Genomic DNA, 23,298 nt, shown 5'->3' with positions numbered 1-23,298 from the left:
CACCCAGGAATTTAAAGTTACTGACCCTCTCCACCTCTGATCCTCTGATGATTACTGGCTCAAGGACCTCTGCTTTCCTTCTCCTGAAGTCTACCTAGTTCCTAGGTCTTGCTGACATTGAGCAAGAGGTTGTTGTTATTACACCACTCAGCTGAGTTTTCAATCTCCCTCCTGTATGCTGATTCATAACTACCTTTGATACAGCCCACAACTGTGGTGTCATCAGCAAACTTGTATTTGGTGTTGGCACTGTACTTAACCACACAGTCATCGGTGTTAAGCGAGTAGAGCAGGAGGCAAAGCACACATCCCTGTGGCACTCCTGTGCTGATGGAGATTGTGGAGGAGATGCTTTTGCTAATCTGAGTTGACTGGGATCTACAACTGAGAAAATCTAGGATCCAATTGCACAAGGGAGTTTTGGGGCCTAGGTCTTGGTTCTGAATAGTTCTGAGGGGATGATGGTGTTAAATATGAACTTATAATATCCGAATTTATATTATTGCTCAATAATAAAGTGTAAAACCACCATTAAAACATTGTTGTGTCATTTTTTATCACTGACTGGTGAAAAGAAATCAGCTGATTCTTTCAAATCAGTTGCATTCAGTATTTCCTGTTTCGTATTATTTATAGAGTTAATGGACCATCAAAATGCAAACTATTTATTTCTGGTAAAATCCAAATGATTTTATATGAAATTTTTTTCAAACAATAACTGGATTATTTTGACAAATATGAATAAAAGGCATATTAATTATGTTTTGTGATAAATCAGAATCAATGAAATGGAAAATTCATAAGTCCAGTATGTTTTAGTTTATGACAACAGAATATCTCAAACAAATAAAACTGCTGGAGGAGCTCATTGGATAAACAGCAATAGGATCAGCGTTTCTGGTGGTGTTCCTACATCAGAGCAGAACGTGGAGGGAAGATCACCAGTATAAGGGTTGAGCCCCTAGCTGACAGGTCGAACCAGATGAGGTGATATTTGATGCCCATCTTCCCTCTTTTACTTGAGACAACTCATCCCTTTCTCACCTCAGTCTTTACCTGTCCCCATTCACTCACCCTTACTGGCTCTGTCTGCCCTTTCTTCTGTTTCCACTAATTATACCCAGCCTCTGTCTCTACTACACATCTCCTACTGTGAGCTGAAGAAGCAAGGACTTATTGGGAACACTTAGCATGTCTCTGTGTATGGCAAATCATGTCTCCAAAGCAGCAAAGGAGAGGAGCCGGCAGCTTTTTTTAAAGTTGTGTTTGATTGGCTAAGTGTTTGGTAATTCAGCCAATAAAAAGAAGGTAGGGTAAAACAGGGCGGCCTTTGTGAGAGTGGGCTGCTCTCAGAGTGCAGCGCTGAGGCTTTGGCAAAGAGGCACTGATAAGAATAGATAATTTTTTTAGTAGTCGTTAAATAAAAAAAAGTTCAAATTACAACTAAAAATCAGGACGCAGGACCAGGTGATGTGTTGTAGCTGCATGATGTGGGAGCTAGTGGACCCCATTGGGTTTCCTGGTGACTACATCTGTAGCAAGTGTTAATTGCCTGACGAACTCAGACTCAAATTTCTTTACCAAAATTTGAGTTCAAACACTGCGACATATCAAAGAGGGGAAGAGGTACCTGCATGCTATCTTTCATGAGGTACCGATAGCTATTAAATTAATTTGTTTAGATTTGGCTTGTGGTCAAGAGGGTGTGACTGAGTGAGGCAGGTGGGGGGGGGTGGACTCCAAGAGGAAGATCTGGAGGGTTCTCAGCCCTTGATCTTCTCCAATAGACCTGAGGTTCTTGCTCCCTGTGCAGATAAAAGTGCGGAAGAAGGATGATGTCCTACCTGTGACATTGTGGTTTGGAAAACTATTCAAGAAAGCGGAGAGAAGAGAAATTATTTGTAACTGGGGACAGTATAGTCAGGGGAATACACTCAACTCTCTATCACAAGCATGGAGAGTCCTGAAGGCTGTATTGCCTGCCTGGTGCTCAGGTTTGACCTGTAGAGGAACCTGGAGAAGGAAGGGAAAGTTCTGCTTGTCCTTGTGGGTACCAACAAAAAAGGTGGAACAAAGGAACAGTATCTGCTGAGGCAGTTAGAACAACTGTGGACTTAATTAAAAAAACATAAATGAAGTAATAAACTTTGGATTTCTACTTAACCGACATGCAAATTGGCACAAGGTGAAGAAAATCGGAGAGTTAAGTGCATAGATCTAAGATTGGTGTGGGAGAAGTGAACTGCATCACTAGGGCTCTGGATAGGTCTTTAAACAAATAGTTGGGGTGATTTCAACAAGTCGGAAAATATGGATAAATAACAAGGAAGAAGAATGAACAAGAGGTTTCTGAAGTCTGCAGAATAGAAACATGAGACAGGAAGTTTAGAAAGAGGCAGGAATTTAACTTCAGGGAGACAAAGTGCTGAAGAAGTCATATAGTACAATAGGTGTGGCGTCATTTTACAGCTGCACAAGATATGGTGAGACTGCACCGGGAATATTGTTTGCAGTTTTGGTCACCACACTACAGGAAGGACATGATTAAGCTGGGAAGGGTGCAGACAAAGTTTACAATGATGTTACAAGGACTGGAGGGCTTGAGTTATAAGGAGAGCCTGGAGTTTGCCTGGAGTGAAGTATACTGAAGGGTGACTTTAGAGGTTTATAAAACGGTGAGGGGCATAAATAAGATAAATAGTCCCAATGGAGAAGAGAGTAAAACTAGAGGATATGGGTTTAATGTGAGTGGGAAAAATTTGAAAGGGAATCTGAGGGGCAAATTTCTTCACACATGGTGGTTATGGAAAGAGCTTCCCAGGGAAATGATGGAGTAAGGTAGAATTAAATGTCTTTGTACAGGCTGATGGATAGAGAAGGTCATAAGGGTATGGACTAAATGTAGGCAAATGGCACTAACTCAGGTAGGCACTTTGGTTGGCATTGATGAATTGGGTTGAAGAGATCATTGGGGTCTCTCTTCTTCCCATCCAAGATTCTTAATAGGAATGCAGCATACGCAGGGCCTTTAGCAGTGTCAAAGATCCGTCCCATCTGTCCAACAAACTCTTTGACCCCTACTATCAGGCAGGAAGCACCATAGCATTAGAACAAGAACTGTTAGGAAAGGAAACAGTCATAGTCATAGACATAGTCATACTTTATTGATCCCGGGGGAAATTGGTTTTTGTTACAGTGCACTATAAATAATAAATAGTAATAAACCATAAATAGTTAAATAGTAATATGTAAATTATGCCAGTAAATTATGAAATAAGTCCAGGACCAGCCTATTGGCTCAGGGTGTCTGACCCTCCAAGGGAGGAGTTGTAAAGTTTGATGGCCACAGGCAGGAATGACTTCCTATGACGCTCTGTGTTGCATCTCGGTGGAATGAGTCTCTGGCTGAATGTACTCCTGTGCCCACCCAGTACATTATGTAGTGGATGGGAGACATTGACCAAGATGGCATGCAACTTAGACAGCATCCTCTTTTCAGATACCACTGTGAAAGAGTCCAGTTCCATCCCCACAACATCACTGGCCTTACGAGTGAGTTTGTTGATTCTGTTGGTGTCTGCTACCCTCAGCCTGCTGCCCCAGCACACAACAGCAAACATGATAGCACTGGCCACCACAGACTCGTAGAACATCTTCAGCATTGTCTGGCAGATTCTAAAGGACCTCAGTCTCCTCAGGAAATAGAGACGGCTCTGACCCTTCTTGTAGACAGCCTCAGTGTTCTTTGACCAGTCCAGTTTATTGTCAATTCGTATCCCCAAGTATTTATAATCCTCCACCATGTCCACACTGACCCCCTGGATGGAAACAGGGGTCACCGGTACCTTAGCTCTCCTGTGCTCACACCATGTGACTAAGTTTCCTACCGTAGCCCTGTACTCGGCCTCATCTCCCTTGCTGATGCATCCAACTATGGCAGAGTCATCAGAAAACTTCTGAAGATGACAAGACTCTGTGCAGTAGTTGAAGTCCCAGGTGTAAATGGTGAAGAGAAAGGGAGACAAGACAGTCTCCTGTGGAGCCCCAGTGCTGCTGATCACTCTGTTGGACACACAGTGTTGCAAGCACAGGTACTGTGGTCTGCCAGTCAGCTAACCAAGAATCCATGATACCAGGGAAGCATCCACCTGCATCGCTGTCAGCTTCTCCCCCAGCAGAGCAGGGTGGATGGTGTTGACACACTGGAGAAGTCAAAAAACATGACCCCCACGGTGCTCACTGGCTTGTCCAGGTGGGCGTAGACACGGTTCAGCAGGTAGACGATGGCATCCTCAACTCCTAGTCGGGGCTGGTAGGCGAACTGGAGGGGATCTAAGTGTGGCCTGACCATAGGCCGGAGCAGCTCCAGAACGAGTCTCTCCAGGGTCTTCATGATGTGGGAGGTCAATGCCACTGGTCTGTAGTCATTGAGGCCGCTGGGGCGCGGCGTCTTCGGCACAGGGACGAGGCAGGGTGTCTTCCACAGTACAGGAACCCTCCAGAGCCTCAGGCTCAGGTTGAATACATGACGAAGTACTTCACATAGCTGAGGGGCACAGGCTTTGAGCACCCTGGTACTGACACCATCCGGTCCTGCAGCCTTACTTGGGTTGAGACGTTTCAGCTGTCTTCTCACCCGTTCAGCCGTGAAGCCCACCGTGGTGGTTTCGTGTAGGGAAGGAGTATAGTCATGAGAGCAGGGTGGGGGACTGTGAGGAGGGGTAGGAGGGGAGAGTGGAATATGTGTTGGTTGGGGGCCGACAACAGATGGCTCATGTGGGGGATGGGCAGGGGCCACAATGTCAAATCTGTTAAAGAACAGGTTAAGTTCATTGTCCCTGTCCACACTGCCTTCAGCTCCTCTGTTGCTAGTTTGCCGAAACCCAGTGATGGTCCTCATCCCCCTCCAGACCTCTCTCATGTTGTTCTGCTGGAGTTTCCACTCAAGCTTCCTCCTGTACCTGTCTTTAGCCTCCCTGATCCTGGGTTTTAGGTCCTTCTGTATTGCCCTCAGCTCCTCCCTGTTTCCATCTCTAAATGCCCTCTTTTTAGCTTTCGGGATGTCCTTAATGTCCTTTGTCACCCATGGCTTGTTATTTGAATAACAAAGGACAGTTCTTGTTGGAACATTGCAGTCCACAGAGAAGTTAATGTAATCAGTGATGCACTCTGTGAGCCCATCAATATCCTCTCCATGTGGCTCACAGAGTGCCTGCCAGTCTGTCACCTCAAAACAACCCTGGAGCGCCTCATAAGCCTCCTCCGACCATTTTCTCACTGTCCTTGAGGTTGCAGGTTTACTCTTCACCAGAGGCACATAGCAGGGTTTTAGATGCACCAGGTTGTGATCTGACCTTCCCAGTGGGGGGAGGGGAGAGGAGCTGTATGCATCCTTAACGTTAGCATACATCAAATCCAGAGTCCTCTCCCCTTTGGTTGTACAGATCACATACTGCGTGAAGTTGGGCAGTGTTCTAGCCATGGTAACCTGGTTGAAGTCACCCGAGATGGTAATGAGGGCACTCGGGTGCTGGGTTTGTAATCTGGCTATGACGGTATAAATGATGTTACACGCCGACGTTGGGTTGCCAGAGGGAGGGATGTACACAACAACCACAATTGCATGTGAGATTTCCCTTGGCAAATAATATGGCCGGAGTCCACCAGCAAAAAGTTCAATATCTGGGCTACAAACATGTTCCTTGATCGTAATATGCCCAGGATTGCACCATCTGTTATTTACCAGAACCGCCAGCCCTCCTCCTTTACGCTTACCGCTCTCAGTGCAATTCCGGTCAGCTCGAACAGTCTGACTGTTAGATCTAACAAGAACTGTTAGGATGAGAAACAGTTTAGTCCCCCTGGCCATGAGACTACTGAGCTCCCTGCCACCACCCAGGTCTCATCATGTATAAATTGCTAGTAGCGTTATACTGTTTACTTTTTAACTTTCTCATAAGTGTACCTTATTATTGGTTAATTAATTTATTTGTGGTAATAATACTTTGTGTTTTGTGCATGTTATATGTATTGTGTTGTGCACCTTGGTCCAGAGGAATATTGTTTTGTTTGGCGGTATACGTGTGTACTGTTGAATGCCAATAAACTTGACTTGACTGTTCCTATGACCTGTTTCCATTGGCTCATCATTCCCACCTCATCTGTTTCTACCTATCGGCCTTTGTCTCACCCCTCCTTCTCACTTCCATATACCACTTAACTGCCCTCCTTAACTCCCACATCTAACATAAGATTACAACCCGAAACTTCAAACATACTTTTCGCTCCACAGATACTTCTCAAACCCGCAGCGTTACTCCTGTGATTTTATTTTTTCACCCCAGATTCCAGCATCTGCTGTGTCTTCTGTCTCCACAGTACAACAATGTGATGCTGGTCGTGGGGCATCCAAGATAGTTTCTGTACTGAATACAAGCTGAAGTAAAAACTACTACTGGGGGTTTCAAGATGGTGGCGCAGTAAAAGGTCTGCTTTGCTGAGCTCAGCACCGCAACACTGATAATTTCACATATAAACTTACCCGTTTCAACTTTTTTTTAAAATGCCCAAGTGTCGGATTTAATAACATGAACATTGATGAGTTTCTTTTTGAACTGCTTCAACACCATGCCATCGAAAGGTACTAAAAAGGCGGCCAAGATGCAGGGCTGCACAGAGCACTCGCCCGGGGCTGAGGAGCTAGCTGCTGCTAGTTATGCTAACACTTTGGACCCTGCTTTTCGTCAGGACCCTGCTTTAATTCAGGAAGTTACGGAGAACATATCCAAAATGATGGAGGGGAAGCTGGCTCCACTCTCTCTAACACTCCAGAACCACACATTGGAGCTTAAAGATCCTAATACAAGGACCGAAGCCAAGGGCCGAGTCTCCGCGGTTGACACTGTAGCTGATCAGGCCCAAAGCCGCATCTGGTGCTAGAAAAGCAGGTTCAAAGCCTGTCTGACCATATCGCTGATCTCGAGAATAGAGGTAGGAGGAAGAACATATGGATCATCGGTCTACCTGAAGGTGCAGAAGGCAGCCAACCGGCGAAGTTTTTCGAGGGCTGGCTGCCTAATTTCCTTGATTTGGAATCCAAGGCTGGACGTATTAAAGTGGAAAGAGCTCATCATACGCTGGCTCCAAACCGGGCCCAGACCAATGCCCTCGACCCATCCTCGTGCGGTTCCATACTTTCAGTGATAAGCAAAGAGTGATGGAGGCTTCGAGACGCCATGGGACTGATGCCCAGGCTTTAATATATGAGGGATCCAGGCCTATGTTTTTTTCAAGATTTTTCAGCAGCTATTATTCAGGAGTGCAAGGAATTCGACCAGGTAAAGAAGTGGCTGAGGGAATCCAGAATCCAGTACTTTATGCTGTACCCAGCGGCGCTGAAAATCACCTACAACGGGACCACCCCACCAAGATATTTGATTCTCCTGACAAAATTAAAACTTTTGTGGACATGTTGGGCTAAAGAATGTATATATTGTGTAGCCCTGGTTATGGATAATAACATGCTTAATGGTCGCTTTATTTTACCTTTTCATTACTCGATGGCAAGATATCTCGATGGGTAACGTGTTTGTCTTGATTAATACAGTTTCATTGTTTGTTTAAATTAGCGGTGCAACTCCAGCCTGAAGGAGTTTAAATATGACGGTAACAAATCGGTGGATTGATAAATTATGCCCTGTTTTCATTTTTGACTAGATTATGAGGACACTCAGTCCTCGTTTATTGTCATTTAGAAATGCAAGCATTAAAAAATGATACAACATTCCTCCAGAATGATATCACAAGAAAACGCAGGACAAACCAAGACTAAAACTGACAAAACCACATAATTATAACACATAGTTACAATAGTGCAAAATAATACCATAATTTGATAAAGAGCAGACCATGGGCATGGTAAAAAAAAATCTGAAATTCCCGATTGACTCATCATCTCATGCAGGCGGCAGAAGGGAGAAACGCTCCCTGCCATGAACCTCCAAGCGCCGACAACTTGCCGATGCAGCACCGTTGGAAGCACCTGACAGCAGCTGACTCTGAGTCCATCCGAAAACTTTGAGCCTCCGTCCAGCCCCTCCGACACAGACTCTCCGAGCACCATCCTCTGCTGAGCGCTTTGACCCCGTCCCGGCCGCCGAGCAACAAGCAAAGCGGAGGACTTGCGGCCTTCTCCTCCAGAGATTCTGATTCCGGACCACACAGTAGCAGCAGCAGTGAAGCAGGCATTTCAGAAGTTTCACCAGATGTTCCTCTGTGCTCTCACATACGTCTCCATCAAATCAGGATTGTGTACGGCACCCTACTTGACAAATAACAGACATCACCACCAGAACAGCCGTTACGAGCTGCATCGCGTCACCATCTTCTCCTCCTACCTCCATATGTTAAATGCCATATTGGCAGTGGGGAAGAATATGGGGTGCTAGAAGTTCAGATGTCCCCTTTAAATGTGGGATAAGTCCTCTTGTTCAGCACTGTTGGTGCTTTGTTTTTTTTGTGGGTTTTTTTATTTACTTATTCCTGCTCAGCTGATCTTAAGTCGGGTTTCTTCTCCTCCGGAGTCAAATGATTGTTATAGAGGGTTATGGCCAGTAATATATTAAAATTATGTACTTGGAACATAAAGGGGAGTCTTTCACCAATCAAGAGAAAGAAAATCCTACTAAACTTGAAAAAGGAAAAGGTGGACATAGCCCTATTGCAGGAGACACATTTAAATGATAAAGAACATCTAAAACCTCAACAGAGTGGATTTGATCAAGTCTATTTTTCATCTATTAATACCAGGAGTAGCGGGGATGGCCATTTTAATTAGGAAGAACTTGCCTTTTAAGTTATTAGACTGCATTAAGGATAAGTATGGGAGATTTGTGATTGTCAAGGCTTCAATACATGGAGAGGAATATGGTATTCTCAATGTTTACTGCCCTCCAGCTCATCCTCTCAAATTCCTAATAGATGCTTTTTCCAAACTTACAAGCTTTTCAATACAAAACATTATTGTAGGTGGGGATTTTAATTGTCTCATGGACCCATTGATGGACAGAGTGCGTAGTGGTCCCCCATTGCTCTCCTCACAGTGCAAACAAATCATGGGTTTATGTGGAGAACTAGGACTCGTGGATGTCTGGAGGTTGTTATATCCCTCAGACAAAGACTTCACATTTTTTTCTATCCACACAAGTGTTACCGGAGTAGACTTCTTTCTAACCCCCAAAGCACCCTTCCCATTTCTTGGCTTGGCCGAATACCCTTGCTGAAAATCCACATTCTTCCTCTCCTGCTCTATCCAATATGAATGATTCTAGTCATTTTTACCCAACGAATACTTAAAAGACCCTGTATTAAAATGTCTAAGTTACAGCTTCCCAGTAGTCTAGGGGGTCTGGATTTTCCAGATGTCAAAAAATATCAATTAAGTTCTTTTTTATCTTATGTGATTGATTGGGTTTGCAGGGTCCCCTTCTGAATTTGGCTGGACATTGAAGCTTCACAGGCAAAACGCTCTCTTATAAATTTGCATTTCCTCAATAAGATGAAACTAGTTAAGGAATATTGTCGCAATCCAATAACAATTAATAGAGTTAGGGCTTAGGAGGGCGGTGCAACAAATTGAGGGCAATGCAGTGAAAATATCACCCTTCACTCCGATAACCAGCAGTCCAGATTTTCAGCCTGGCATACTGGATTCTGGATTTAGACTTTGGATTTCTAAGAATATTTTCCATCTAGGAGATTTGTTTGATGAAGGAACGATGATGTCTTTTAGTCAAATAGTACAGAAATTTAAACATACCCAACAAGGATCTTTTCCGTTTCTTTCAGACAAGAGATTATATAGAGAAAAAACCATCATTGTTAACTGATTTCTATAGTTCTGACATAGAAAAGAGGGTGTTTTGTTCGAAGGGTGAAGTCTCCATTCGTACTTTTTACAGCATCCTGAGGGAATATTCTTGTGGAGAGGCTGAGCAGCTGGGAAGAGTCTTGGAGGAAGAGCTGTGTCACAATGGGGGGCATTGGGACAGACCCACATGTGAGACACAGACACTGAAGTACAGGAACAGGACTTGACTAGAGTAAGGACGTGACAGGATGCAGGCAAGGAGCAGGGACAAGAACGCAGAGTTGGGCTAGGGAAAGTGGGACCAGGACCAGGAATCATGGACTAGGAGACAAGGCTTGGACTCCGAGCCCGAGACTGGACAAGGACCCAGAACCTGAGTCTTGCGTCGGGCTCAGACCCCAGAACCAGGCAAGGACATGACATGGCTTCAGAACAGGATGTGGCTGGGGTCTAGAGGCCTGAGCTTGGAGACAGGCTGTGGTCTTTGCTCTAGAAGCTTGAGGCTGGGGTCTTGGGTCTTGAGCTTGGCTGCAGGCTGGGGTCTTGGGACTTGAACTTGGCTGCGGGATCGTCGAGGCTTGGGTTCTCGGAGCTTGGCTGCGGGATCTTTGAGGCTTGGGTTCTCGGAGCTTGGCTGCGGGATCGTCGAGGCTTGGGTTCTCGGAGCTCAGAGACAGACTGGGAACCGAACATCAACATAGAGCTGGGACTTATTCTTCGACAAGCTGGGGCTCATCTTTAACATGACACTTACATGAGACAGAACAGAACATAGACATTGAGCCAGGACTTATCCTAAGACAAGCCAGGACTCAACTTCATCTCCACACCAAGGTGGGATAGGTCCCTCCGTCAGGTAACAACAGTACGGCTGGACTTACCAACAGAGGTGAGGACGAGACAAGGCAGATCCCCCCGCAGGGCAACAGCAAAACGGTCTGAATTACCCCATGGAGGTGAGGACAAGACAAAACAAGACAGGACCCACCACAGGGCAATGGCAAAAAAGCCTGACTTACCCCACAGATGCGAGGACAAGACAAGACAGATCCCCCCACAGGGCAACGGCAAAACAGCCTGGCTTACCCCATGGAGGCGAGGACAAGAAGAGTCAAACACCAAAGAACAACAGACAGTTTCACCTCTGCTCCAGGGAAGCTCTGAGTCTCAGTTTGGCCAGCAACCTCAGCTGGTTACAGAAACAGCCAGATCCCTAGCTAGCTCAGAGTGGTTGGCAGCCACTCAGCTAGCCCAGGAAACTGCCAAATCTATACCGCAAAGATAGCCCTGACTACTGACAGCAAGTGTCCATGAAGCGATGGCTCTCCAACATGGCCTAAAGATAACAAATGGCCGCTCTATCCTTCCATCGGCAGATTGCTCCCAGGGGAACTGATGACACAAACCAGCAGCTCACACTCAACCCCAAGGCTACTTATATTCCAAGCCCCAAGATGATAATCAGGTGCCTATGCTTAACTCAATCAAATGAGGGACAGCTGGAAGACCCAGAGTCCTGAGTCCATGGACCGGACCATGAACCGGAACGCGGACTTCACAGACCAGACCATGACAAGCTGGGAGTAGAAATTACAGCTGAAACATGGGAAGATATCTGTGATAATGCAAACAAAATTTCAGTTTGTAATAGAACTAAAGCATTGCAACTCAATATTCTGCATAGAGCCCATCTGACCCCAGATCGTCTCTCAAAATTTAAGACAGGGGTTTCTCCAATGTGTTCTAAATGTAAAGTAAATACTGGAACTTTCACCCACTGTCTTTGGACTTGTCCCAAACTTCAGGCATACTGGAGTGATATTTTGGGTGATATGGAAAAGATTCTGAAGATGGAGCTTGAACTGGACCCTGTGTCTTTTCTTTTAGGCTTACCCAGCAGTCGTATTATTAATGCACATCAGAAAAAACTTTTTAACATCCTGACTTTTTGTGCGAGGAAGAACATTTTACTTTGTTGGATATCCGTTAAGGCCCCTGAACTTTTTACTTGTGTCATGGTCTGGTCCGTGAAGTCTGCATTCCAGTTCACAATCCGGTCCATCGATCCTTGCTCCAGATTTTCCTGTCTATCCTGTTTCTGTTCCTGTTGAGCACTAATTGAGGCAGCTGATTCTCTATGGGGCTGGCTGCATAAATACCTCCAGAGACTAGGGCATGGTGGCTGGATTGTTCTTTTCCTTACTCCTTGTGTCCCTTCCCCTGCCTTCTGTTTCCTCGCCTGAAGTTCTGGTCTCACCTTGCACTGCCTGAAGCCTTGCCTTGTCTTTCCAGTAACTCTCACCTCACCTGAAGTCTTGTCTTGGAGCTACCCTGTACCTAGCTCCCTTCCTGTCCCATGTCTGTGCCAGATAAGTCAGGCCATATTGCCATTACCTTGTGGTTGGTTCTGTCCCTTCCTGTCCTTTGCCTCTGTCAGGTAAGCCAGGCCGCATTGCCATTACCCTGCGGTTGGTTCTGTCCCTTGCCTCCGTTGGGTGGAGATCCGCGCCCTGCCCAGGAGGAGCTTCAAGACCCCAAGCCTCGAGACTCGCCCCAAGCCAAGCTTCAAGACCCTAAGCCTCGAGCCTCACTCCAAGCCAAGCTTCAAGACCCCAAGTCTCAAGCCTCTAGTCTCAAGTCTCTGGTCTCAAGCCTCGCCGCAAGTCTCTGGTCTCAAGCCTCGCCGCAAGTCTCTGGTCTCAAGCCTCGCCGCAAGTCTCTGGTCTCAAGCCTCGCCGCAAATCTCTGGTCTCAAGCCTCGCCGCAAGTCTCTGGTCTCAAGCCTCGCCGCAAGTCTCTGGTCTCAAGCCTCGCCTCAAGTCTCTGGTCTCAAACCTTGCCTCAAGTCTGAAGACTCCAGCCTTGTCCTGCCTGCCAGCTAAGTCACGTCCTTGCCTAGTTCTGGGGTCTGAGCCAGAGGCAAGACCCAGGTTCTGGATTCTTGTCCAGTCTCTGGCTCGGAGTCCAAGCCTGGGCTCTAGCTCTCTTGTCCAGTCCCGTTCCAAGTTCCCAGTTTTCTTGTCCATGTTCTAGCCCTCACCCTGTATCCCAGTCCTGTCCTTAGTACTTCAGTGTCTGTGTCTTGCACTTGGGTCTGTTCCCAGCCACTACCCTATGACAGGTTGGCATAAATTAATCATGGAATACATTCCTTTGGACTTTTTGACATGTATGGTACACTCAAAAACAAATAGTTTTCATAAAATATGGCACCCTTTTCTGCAGTATGTAGATATAAACCTGTCTGCTATACTAATAAGGGTTTTTACATAGAAACATAGAAAATAAGTGCAGGAGTAGGCCATTTGGCCCTTCGAGCCTGCACCACCATTTATTATGATCATGATTGATCATCCAACTCAGAACCCCGCCCCAGCCTTCCCTCCATACCCCCGACCCCCATAGCCACAAGGACCATATCTAACTCCCTCTTAAATATAGCCAATGAACTGGCCTCAACTGTTTCCTGTGGCAGAGAATTCCACAGATTCACCACTCTCTGTGTGAAGAAGTTTTTCCTAATCTCGGTCCTAAAAGGCTTCCCCTCTATCCTCAAACTGTGGCCCCTCGTTCTGGAAAGTATAGTATGTTGTGGTGATGTCTATATTTTGATGGAAGTGTTCTGATAGCTGATATCTGTGAAGGGAAGAAATGTAAATGTATCTGGAAATTGAAAGTTTTGTTATGCTGAGCAAAAAAAAATTAAAAAATACTACTACTGAACATGTCAATATGGTTAAACAATGGAGCATTTTATTGCAGTCTAGCTGGTCTTTTAAAATATGCTCTGCACATTACCAGATTGCTCCATGTTCCGGCTAATTGGGCAGTCAACCTGATTCTATATTGCAGGCTTACTTTGTCATTGCCCATCAGTTCCATCTGACATGTTCCTTGAAAAATCGAGCTTGCATGAGCAAACCATGCTATTTATGGTATTTATCATTTCAGTTTCCCCTCACCTGTTGTGAAAATGGTCATCTGTAATCACAAGCGATCTGAAAATAATACTTGGATAATCCTGCTGTAGCCAGTTATGGATTTTTCACTGCTGATTGATGAAAGCACATCCATTTTGCACCTTAATCAATGCGAGCTGACACTTTAAATTATTATACTGAATCCATGCAACTGGGTTAATTAGATGGCACTGCACAGTCACTAACTAATGCTGCAGTTTTGTTGCTCACTGTGACCTAAAGTGGATTCAGACCAGGCCTTCAATTGGCTCATTTGGACTGGATTGAGTCCAAGTCTGTTCACACTGTACTGGGAGGCAAAAGTGGATTGGTGAATATGAAAATGAGCAGGAATCAGAATCAGGTTCAATATCAACAGCATATGTCGTGAAATTTGTTAACCTTTCGCCAACAGTACAACGAAACACACGATAGGGAAGTTTAGAGAAAAAAGCAGAGTTACATTAAGTATATATATATGTCAATTAAATAGATTAAGTTAAAATAAGTAATGCAAAAATAAAAATTAAATTAGTGAGGTAGTGTTCACGGGTTCAATAACCATTTAGAAATCAGATGGCAGAGGGGAAGAAGCTGTTCCTGAATTGCTGTGTGTGTGCCTTCAGGCTTCAGTACTCCCTTCCTGATGTTAACAGGAAGAGGGCATACCCTGTGTGGTGGGGACCCTTAATAATGGATGCCACCTTCCTAAGCTACCGCTCCTAGAAGATGTTTTGGATACCATGGAGGCTCGTACCCATGTTGAGGCTGACTAATTTTACAAGCTTCTTCAACTTTCTTCAATCTGTACAGTAGCAACCCTCCCCCCCCACCATATACTAGATGGTGTTGTAACCAGCCAGAATGCTCTCCATGGTATATTTATAGAACTTTTAGAGTGTTTCAGTTGACAAACCAAATCTCCTCAAATTCCTGATGAAATATAGCAGCTGTCTTGCCTTCTTTATAGTTGCATCAGTATGTTGCATCCAGCTTAAGTCCTCAGAGATATTGACACCCAGCAACCTGAAATTGCTCACTCTCTCCACTTCTGATCCCTCTATGAGTTTTGTGTTCCCACATCTTACCCTTTCTGAAGTTCACTGTCAGCTCTTTAGTCTTGCTGACATTGAGTGCAATGTTGTTACCGCGACACCACTCAACTAACTAAGCAGAAGCTGCCATTTTAGATAATTTAGGAACTGCACATTTCCATCTGAGCACCACATCACATTAGTGCCATAGGATCATTTACCCCACAAGGACAGAAACTACCTGAGGTACTAGAACAGCGTTTACACATCTGATTCCGCACAAATATTTGATGAGGATAAATTCACTAATAATGCCACTTTTGTTGAATGGATCACAAGTGGAGATGAGTCAGTGTACAGGAGCAACATCAGCTTGCTCAGTGTCAGTACAAATAAAGAGCTGGTTGTTGACTTCAGGAAAGGGAAGGAGGGCAAACATGTGCTATCCTACATTGGGAAAATTGATGGTGGAGAGAGTCAACAACTTGAAATTCCTTGGCATTAACATAACTTGTCCTGGGCCCAGCATGGATGCAATCACAAGGAATGTGCACCAACGACTTTATTTTCTTAAAGGTTGTGGAGAGCCAGTATGACACCCAGCACTAATAAATTTCTGTTGAATGAATTCTTATTTGTTGCACCATGGTCTGGTATGACAATTCAAATGTGCAGGAATGCAAAAGGCTTCAGGGAGTAGTGGACTTAGATCAGTACATCTCAATACAATGCTTTTCCACCATCGGAAGTATCTGCATGAGGCAAATAGAAAGATAGAGACATAGAAAACCAACAGCACAATGCAGGCCCTTCGGCCCACAAAGCTGTGCCAAACATGTCCTTACCTTATAAATTACCTAGGGTTACTTATAGCCCTCTATTTTTCTGAGCTCCATATATCTGTCCAGGAGACTCTTAAAAGACCCTACTGTGTCTGCCTCCACCACTATCGCCAGCAGCACATTCCACGCACTCACCATTCTCTTCATAAAAAACTTACCCCTGATATCTCCTCTGTACCTACCTCCAAGCACCTTAAAACTGTGCCCCCTCGTGCTAGCCCTTCCAGCCCTGGGAAAAAGCCTCTGACTATCCACATGATCAATGCCTCTCATCATCATCATGACCTCTGTCAGATCACCTCTCATTTTTTGTTGGTCCAAGGAAAAAAGGCCGAGTTCACTCAACCTATTCTCATAAGGCATGCTCCCGAATCCAGGCAACATCCTTGAAAATCTCCTCCGCACTATTTCTATGGTTTCCACATCCTTCCTATAGTGAGGTGACCAGAATTGAGCACAGTATTCCAAGTGGGTCTGACCAGTGTGCTATATAGCTGCAACATTAACTCTCGGCTCCTAAACTCAATCCCATGATTGATGAAAACCAATGCACTGTTTTAACCACAGAGTCAACCAGCGTAGCAGATTTGAGTGTCCTGTGGATTCTGACCCCAAGATCCCTCTGCTCGTCCACACTACCAAGAGTCTTACCATTAATACTATATTCTGTAATTACATTTGATCTACCAAAATGAACCACTTCACGCTTATCTGGGTTGAACTCCATCTGCCACTTCTCAGTCCAGCTTTGAATCCTATCAATGTCCCACTGTAACCTCTGACAACCCTCCACACTATCCACAACACCTGCAACCTTTGTGTCATCAGCAAATTTACTAACCCATCCCTCCACTTCTTCATCCAGGTCATTTATAAAAATCATGAAGAGTAAGAGTCCCAGAACAGATCCCTGAGGCACACCACTGGTGACCGACTTCCATGCAAAATATGACCCATTCTACAACCACTCTTTGCCTTCTGTGGGCAAGCCAGTTCTGGATCCACAAAGTAATGTCCCCTTGGATCCCATGCCTCCTTACTTTCTCAATAAGCCTTGCATGGGGTACCTTGTTAAATGCCTTGCTAAAATCCATATACACTACATCTATTGCTCTATCTTCATCAATGTGTTTAGTCACATTCTCAAAAAATTCAATCAGGCTCATATGGTACGACCTGCCTTTCACAAAGCCATGCTGACTATTCCTAATCATATTATGCCTCTCCAAATGTTCATAAATCCTGCCTCTCAGGATCTTCTCCATCAATTTACCAACCACTGAAGTAAGTCTCACTGGTCTATAATTTCCTGGGCTATCTCTATTCCCTTTCTTGAATAAAGGGACAACATCCACAACCCTCCAATCCTCCGGAACCTCTCCTGTCCCCATTGATGATGCAAAGATCATCGCCAGAGACTCAGCAATCTCCTTCCTTGCCTCCCACAGTAGCCTGGGGTACATCTAGTGGGGTCCCGGTGACTTATCCAACTTGATGCTTTCCAAAAGCTCCTGCACATCCTCTTTCTTAATATCTTGAAATGTTAAAGAGATGAAAATTAAAGAACGATAGATAAAGAAAGATAGGATAAAGATTAGCTTTATTTGCCTAACGTACATTGAAACATCAAAACATGCAGAGAAAAATATGTCACTTGCGGCAACAATCACCACATTCCGGATATGTGCTGGGGGCAGTCCACAAGTTTTGCCATGATTCCAGCTCCAATATAGCATGCCCACAACTTATTAATCCTAAACTGTTCATCTTTGGACTCTGGGAGGAAACCAGAGCACCTGTAGGAAAGCCACATGGTCACGGGGAGAACGTACAAACTCCTTACAGGCAGCTTCAGGAATTGAACCCCAATGACTGATCACTGAAGGTTTCTTTTTTGGCTTTAATTATCTGATGATACTTGCTTCCCAATGGAAATTGAACACCTAAGTTATTCTAGAGCATAACTTGAGCAGACCGCAAGGAGTTAAAAAAAAGTGCTGGAAATTCAATTATTTCTTTGAAGTTAGCTGCAAACAGAAAAGGCTTGCAATACGACCTCTTCCTTTGCACACAATAATTGTTTATCGGAATATACACTAATGTGTTACAGCCAAAATAAATTGAGAAATAGATTATTTCAAAATAAATAAAATTGCATTAATTTTCAATTAGTCATGCGTTTGTGCAGAGGACCAAGGAGAGTTTACACAACTCTTCTTCCTTCTCTTCTGACTTACTTTGTTCTTCCCACTTTCTCCAGTTCCATTAGAATTTCTTCTGTGTGATAATTTTCTGCCTGTGTCATTCTCACAGCTCCTTTCTATACTTTATGTTTCTTTATTGTTTTTTTCTGTGCTTGGTTCCCAGATAAAGTATGTTGGAATGTGACCATCTTGGAATTCTCTCTTCAAAAATAACTGGACTGGATCTTGCTAGAAACATAATGGCATGTTAACGAATTATGTGTTTATTAGTATACAAGTCAGCCAGCCAACTTTGGAAGAGATGGGAAATGCAGTGAGTTACAAACTTCTAGAACTAACTGGTTGATTCGCAGAGATCTGGTCTTTGTGCTATGCAAATTGTATTTCACCTTTGGCCTCCATTATTTTTACAACTTGTTTGATTTGCACTTAAATTACCCATTGAACTCACCATAGGAAGCTAAATCTGGTAATTAACATTGTTAGTACCTTTCTAATGACATGATACTTATTAATGCAATGCAGATCAATTTCTTTGGCCTCAGAACTCAATAATTTAAGATGCGAATTGCATTCTTACAGATGACAAATTGTCATTGAGGCTTAAAATTGTCAAATTTCAGATTTGTGACTTTTCTTATTTTTCATTTCTAATTTTTATGATAAAAAATCCAGACATGTGGCATTGTCACACCTATGAAAATGATACACCTCTGAAGTGGAAGGTGGTCGTGACCATGTTCCATTTGAATCATGGCACTCCGGACATTCAACTCTGTGTTCATAGTTACAATTCAACCTTGTTTCCCTGACAAATTTCCCACATCATGAGATATTACTACTTCAGATGCAAAAGTGACCTTGTTTGGGACTACCAGAATCACCATTTTTCTTAAAGCTCTACTACACACGTTGTAGTATTTAAAGAAGACATCATAAAACAGCACCCACCCTCTCTGGATCTAGTCCAAGCGATTTCCTTTAATCTTTTGAAATTACTGCTCTCCTTGGCCACTGCACTCACTATATTGATTCCATCCCCTTTACAATGTCCTGTTTACTTTTCTGTCTTACTCCTATATGGGGATGCTAGCTCCAATCTCTGGCCATGTCCTTCCACTTCAAGCACTAATCATCAGACAAAATCATCTTCCTGAACCTTCCTAAGAGGATTGTGACTTCTATCCAGATGGCCATCCTTCCCATCAGATTTTGATTCCTAACTGTTCAGGATCAGTCACCCGAGCACCCCTGCACCAAGTCTCTTATATCTGGTACTCTGTGGTCCTGATCAGACTCCCAATCATCAGGTGTCCTGGTGTCTGAAATTTGTGTTCTTGCAACAAAGCGTCAGTTTAAGGCATTACTTAGTCCTTCAGTTGCAACTTAATGACAGAAATAGTCATTGGCATGTAATGCTACACCCCCTCAGCAGACCTTGAATGGGATAAATCTATTTCTAGTCCTTAGTCTCTTTTTTGTGTTTGTTTTTCTTCTCCTTATTTATTCTGCTGTACACAAGATTCATTTTGAGGATCAAATACAATTAAATCAATTACAGCAAAACTCAGTGGTCACAGGATAAAATGGAAAATGCTGGCAGCTTTCAGCAGGTCAGTCTGCATCAATGTAGAGAGAAACATAGGCCATTTGGGTCTTTAACTGAAATGTGGACTCTGTTTCTCTCCATATGGATTCTCCTTTCAATGTCTTTAGTTTTTACCTTATTGGTTACAGTACAAGTGGCCACACCAGTTCTTTTCTCACATAGTCAAAGTTTTCCTCATCACAATGTCATCAAGCTGCATGGTTGATGACATTGTGATGAGGAAAACAGCTGAAACATATCACAGCAGCTACAAAGAAGGCTCGACAGCAGTTATATTTCATTAGGAGTTTGAGGAGACTGGGTATGTCATCAAATTTCTACAGATTTACTGTGGAGAGCATTCTAACTAACTGCGTCACCATCTGGTACAGGATTGCAGTAAGCTGCAGAGAGTCGTAAACTTAGTCAACCCCATCATGGGCACTAGCCTCCGTGGTATCCAGGAGATCTTCAAGCAGCGATGCCTCAACAAGACAGCACCCATCATTAAGGACCCCCATCACCTAGAATGTGCTGTGTTCTCATTGCTACGATCAGGGAGGAGGTACAGGAGCTTGAAGGCACACACTCAATGATTCAAGAACAGCTTCTTCCCCTCTGCCGTCTGATTTCTGGATGCACATTGACCTCATGAACACCACTTCACTACTTTTTAAATTTTATTTTTGAACTACTTGTTTAACTATTAAATATATATCTATATATATATATATATCTATATCTATATATATATATAGATATATATACTTAGAAACATAGAAAATAGGTGCAGGAGTGGGCCATTCGGCCCTTCGAGCCTGCACCGCCATTCAGTATGATCATGGCTGATCACCCAACTCAGAATCCTGTACCTGCCTTCTCTCCATACCCCCTGATCCCTTTAGCCACAAGGGCCATATCGAACTCCCTCTTAAATATAGCCAATAAACTGGCCTCAACTGTTTCCTGTGGCAGAGAATTCCACAGATTCACCACTCTCTGTGTGAAGAAGTTTTTCCTAATCTCGGTCCTAAAAGGCTTCCCCTTTATCCTCAAACTGTTACTCCTCATTCTGGACTTCCCCAACATCGGGAACAATCTTCCTGCATCTAGCCTGTCCAATCCCTTTAGGATTTTATACGTTTCAATCAGATCCCCCCTCAATCTTCTAAATTCCAACGAGTATAAGCCTAGTTCATCCAGTCTTTCTTCATATGAAAGTCCTGCCATCCCAGGAATCAATCTGGTGAACTTTCTTTGTACTCCCTCTATGGCAAGGATGTCTTTCCTCAGATTAGGGGACCAAAACTGCACACAATACTCCAGGTGTGGTCTCACCAAGGCCTTGTACAACTGCAGTAGTACCTCCCTGCTCCTGTACTCAAATCCTCTCGCTATAAATGCCAGCATACCATTCGCCTTTTTCACCGCCTGCTGTACCTGCATGCCCACTTTCAATGACTGGTGTATAATGACACCCAGGTCTCGTTGCACCTCTCCTTTTCCTAATCGGCCACCATTCAGATAATAATCTGTTTTCCTGTTTTTGCCACCAAAGTGGATAATTTCACATTTATCCACATTAAATTGCATCTGCCATGAATTTGCCCACTCACCTAACCTATCCAAGTCACCCTGCATCCTCTTAGCATCCTCCTCACAGCTAACACTGCCGCCCAGCTTCGTGACATCCGCAAACTTGGAGATGCTGCATTTAATTCCCTCATCCAAGTCATTAATATATATTGTAAACAACTGGGGTCCCAGCACTGAGCCTTGCGGTACCCCACTAGTCACTGCCTCCCATTCTGAAAAGGTCCCGTTTATTCCCACTCTTTGCTTCCTGTCTACCAACCAATTCCCTATCCACATCAATACCTTACCCCCAATACCGTGTGCTTTAAGTTTGCACACTAATCTCCTGTGTGGGACCTTGTCAAAAGCCTTTTGAAAATCCACATCCACTGGTTCTCCCCTATCCACTCTACTAGTTACATCCTCAAAACATTCTATGAGATTCGTCAGACATGATTTTCCTTTCACAAATCCATGCTGACTTTGTCCGATGATTTCACCGCTTTCCAAATGTGCTGTTATCACATCTTTGATAACTGACTGTAGCAGTTTCCCCACCACCGACGTTAGGCTAACTGGTCTATAATTCCCCGGTTTCTCTCTCCCTCCTTTTTTAAAAAGTGGGGTTACATTAGCTACCCTCCAATCCTCAGGAACTAGTCCAGAATCTAATACTTACTGTAATTCACATTTTATTCTCCATTATTATGTATTGTGTTGTGCAGCTGCTACAAAGTCAATGGATTCAGAGGAGGATTGGAGAACTAGGAAGAGGAGCTTAGGAGAACGATAGCACCTGACGGCGACTCCTTTGTTTGCATCTTCAGAAACAGCTCTATTTCCATCTTTGATATCTCTGTTTTTCCCTTTCAGGGTTATTTTGAAGACCTTGACCTGGAGTTACATGTTGACTTCGGTTCTTTGCAGGAATGGGACCTGCTCGCGAGGTCTCATGACTGGTTGCAATTAGATATGCCAAAGATTTGCCCTAGAAGACTAGTGTACCTTCAGGGTTCCAGGTTTTGTGGCTCTGGAGGTGGGCAGATTTGAGTTCGGTGGCGCTGCAGGAACCTGGTGTGTTGTGGGAGATGGAAGATCGAAAGCAGCGAGCTGGCTGCTGGCTGTGTGTCCAGAGACCCGAGTTCTTTGGCCACAGAGCTCGGAAGAAACGAGAACAGACTTTTAACATCGTAAATCAGCAAGTTATTTGTTATGTCTCCCCTCTCAGCGTGAAATGGGAACATCTCTTTTTCCCTTATTAGGGAGAGAGGGGGAGTCTGTGGTATGTCGAATACTGGGTGAACGAGTAGTCTTTGGGGTACTGCAAAGCCTGTGTCTTTATTGATGCTTTGCTGCACACTTGAGTGTTTGGTAGGGGCGCCGATGCTTTTTTGCTGGTGGGGAGGGGGGGTCGTTGCTTTGCCTCTGCTTATGCGTGGGTTTGAGGAGATGCGGGGGTCTTTGGGGTTCTAACACTTAACTGTCATTCATTCTTTGGGGCACTCCTCAGTTTTCGTGGATGTTTGCGAAGAAAAAAGAATTTCAGGATGTATATTGTATACATTTCTGACATTAAATGCACCTTTGAAACCTTTGAATTTCGCAACATATGCCAGTGATACTAAACCTGATTCTGATTCTGGTGTGAAACTTTTTTTGAAAGGTAGGGAGAAAGTCAAACAGACTATGCTGCAAGATGTCTAATCCAGCCAGATCCCCTCTAATACCTTAAAAGTGACAGGACATAATGCCAAATGGAAACACTTCTGCAAAACATCAATATATAGATGCAATGCAATAGCCCATAGTGGGAATCAGGTTATCAATGAACAAGTGAAGGTCATACGGGTGATCAAAGCTTACTTTAAACTGTGCCCAGCAATCCATCCCTGATTACTTGTACATTATACAACAATGGCTTCATTTATACTGTGTTTCTGAACGTTTGTACCATTGAAGTTAATGGATGAGAATTTCAGAAGCAGTGTAGCATGTGAAGCTGCTATTATACAGCCAAATTAATGCTACTGACTAGAGAATGATTTCAAAGCTATTTCTTTAAATTAGGATCCATTAGACTTAGTATAATATAGCCATACATTATATATAAAATCTCTATGTTCCGATTTTGTCTACGAAAGAAATGCAAATGCATTAGCTGATACTTGGTGCTTCATCACTGTAAAAAAAAAGGGGGGAATAATTCCTTTTATCTGTCTGTCTACTGT

This window comes from Mobula hypostoma, chromosome 4, assembly GCF_963921235.1.
Source record: "Mobula hypostoma chromosome 4, sMobHyp1.1, whole genome shotgun sequence".
NCBI lineage: Eukaryota > Metazoa > Chordata > Chondrichthyes > Myliobatiformes > Myliobatidae > Mobula > Mobula hypostoma.
Note: the sequence above shows the minus strand (reverse complement) of the source record.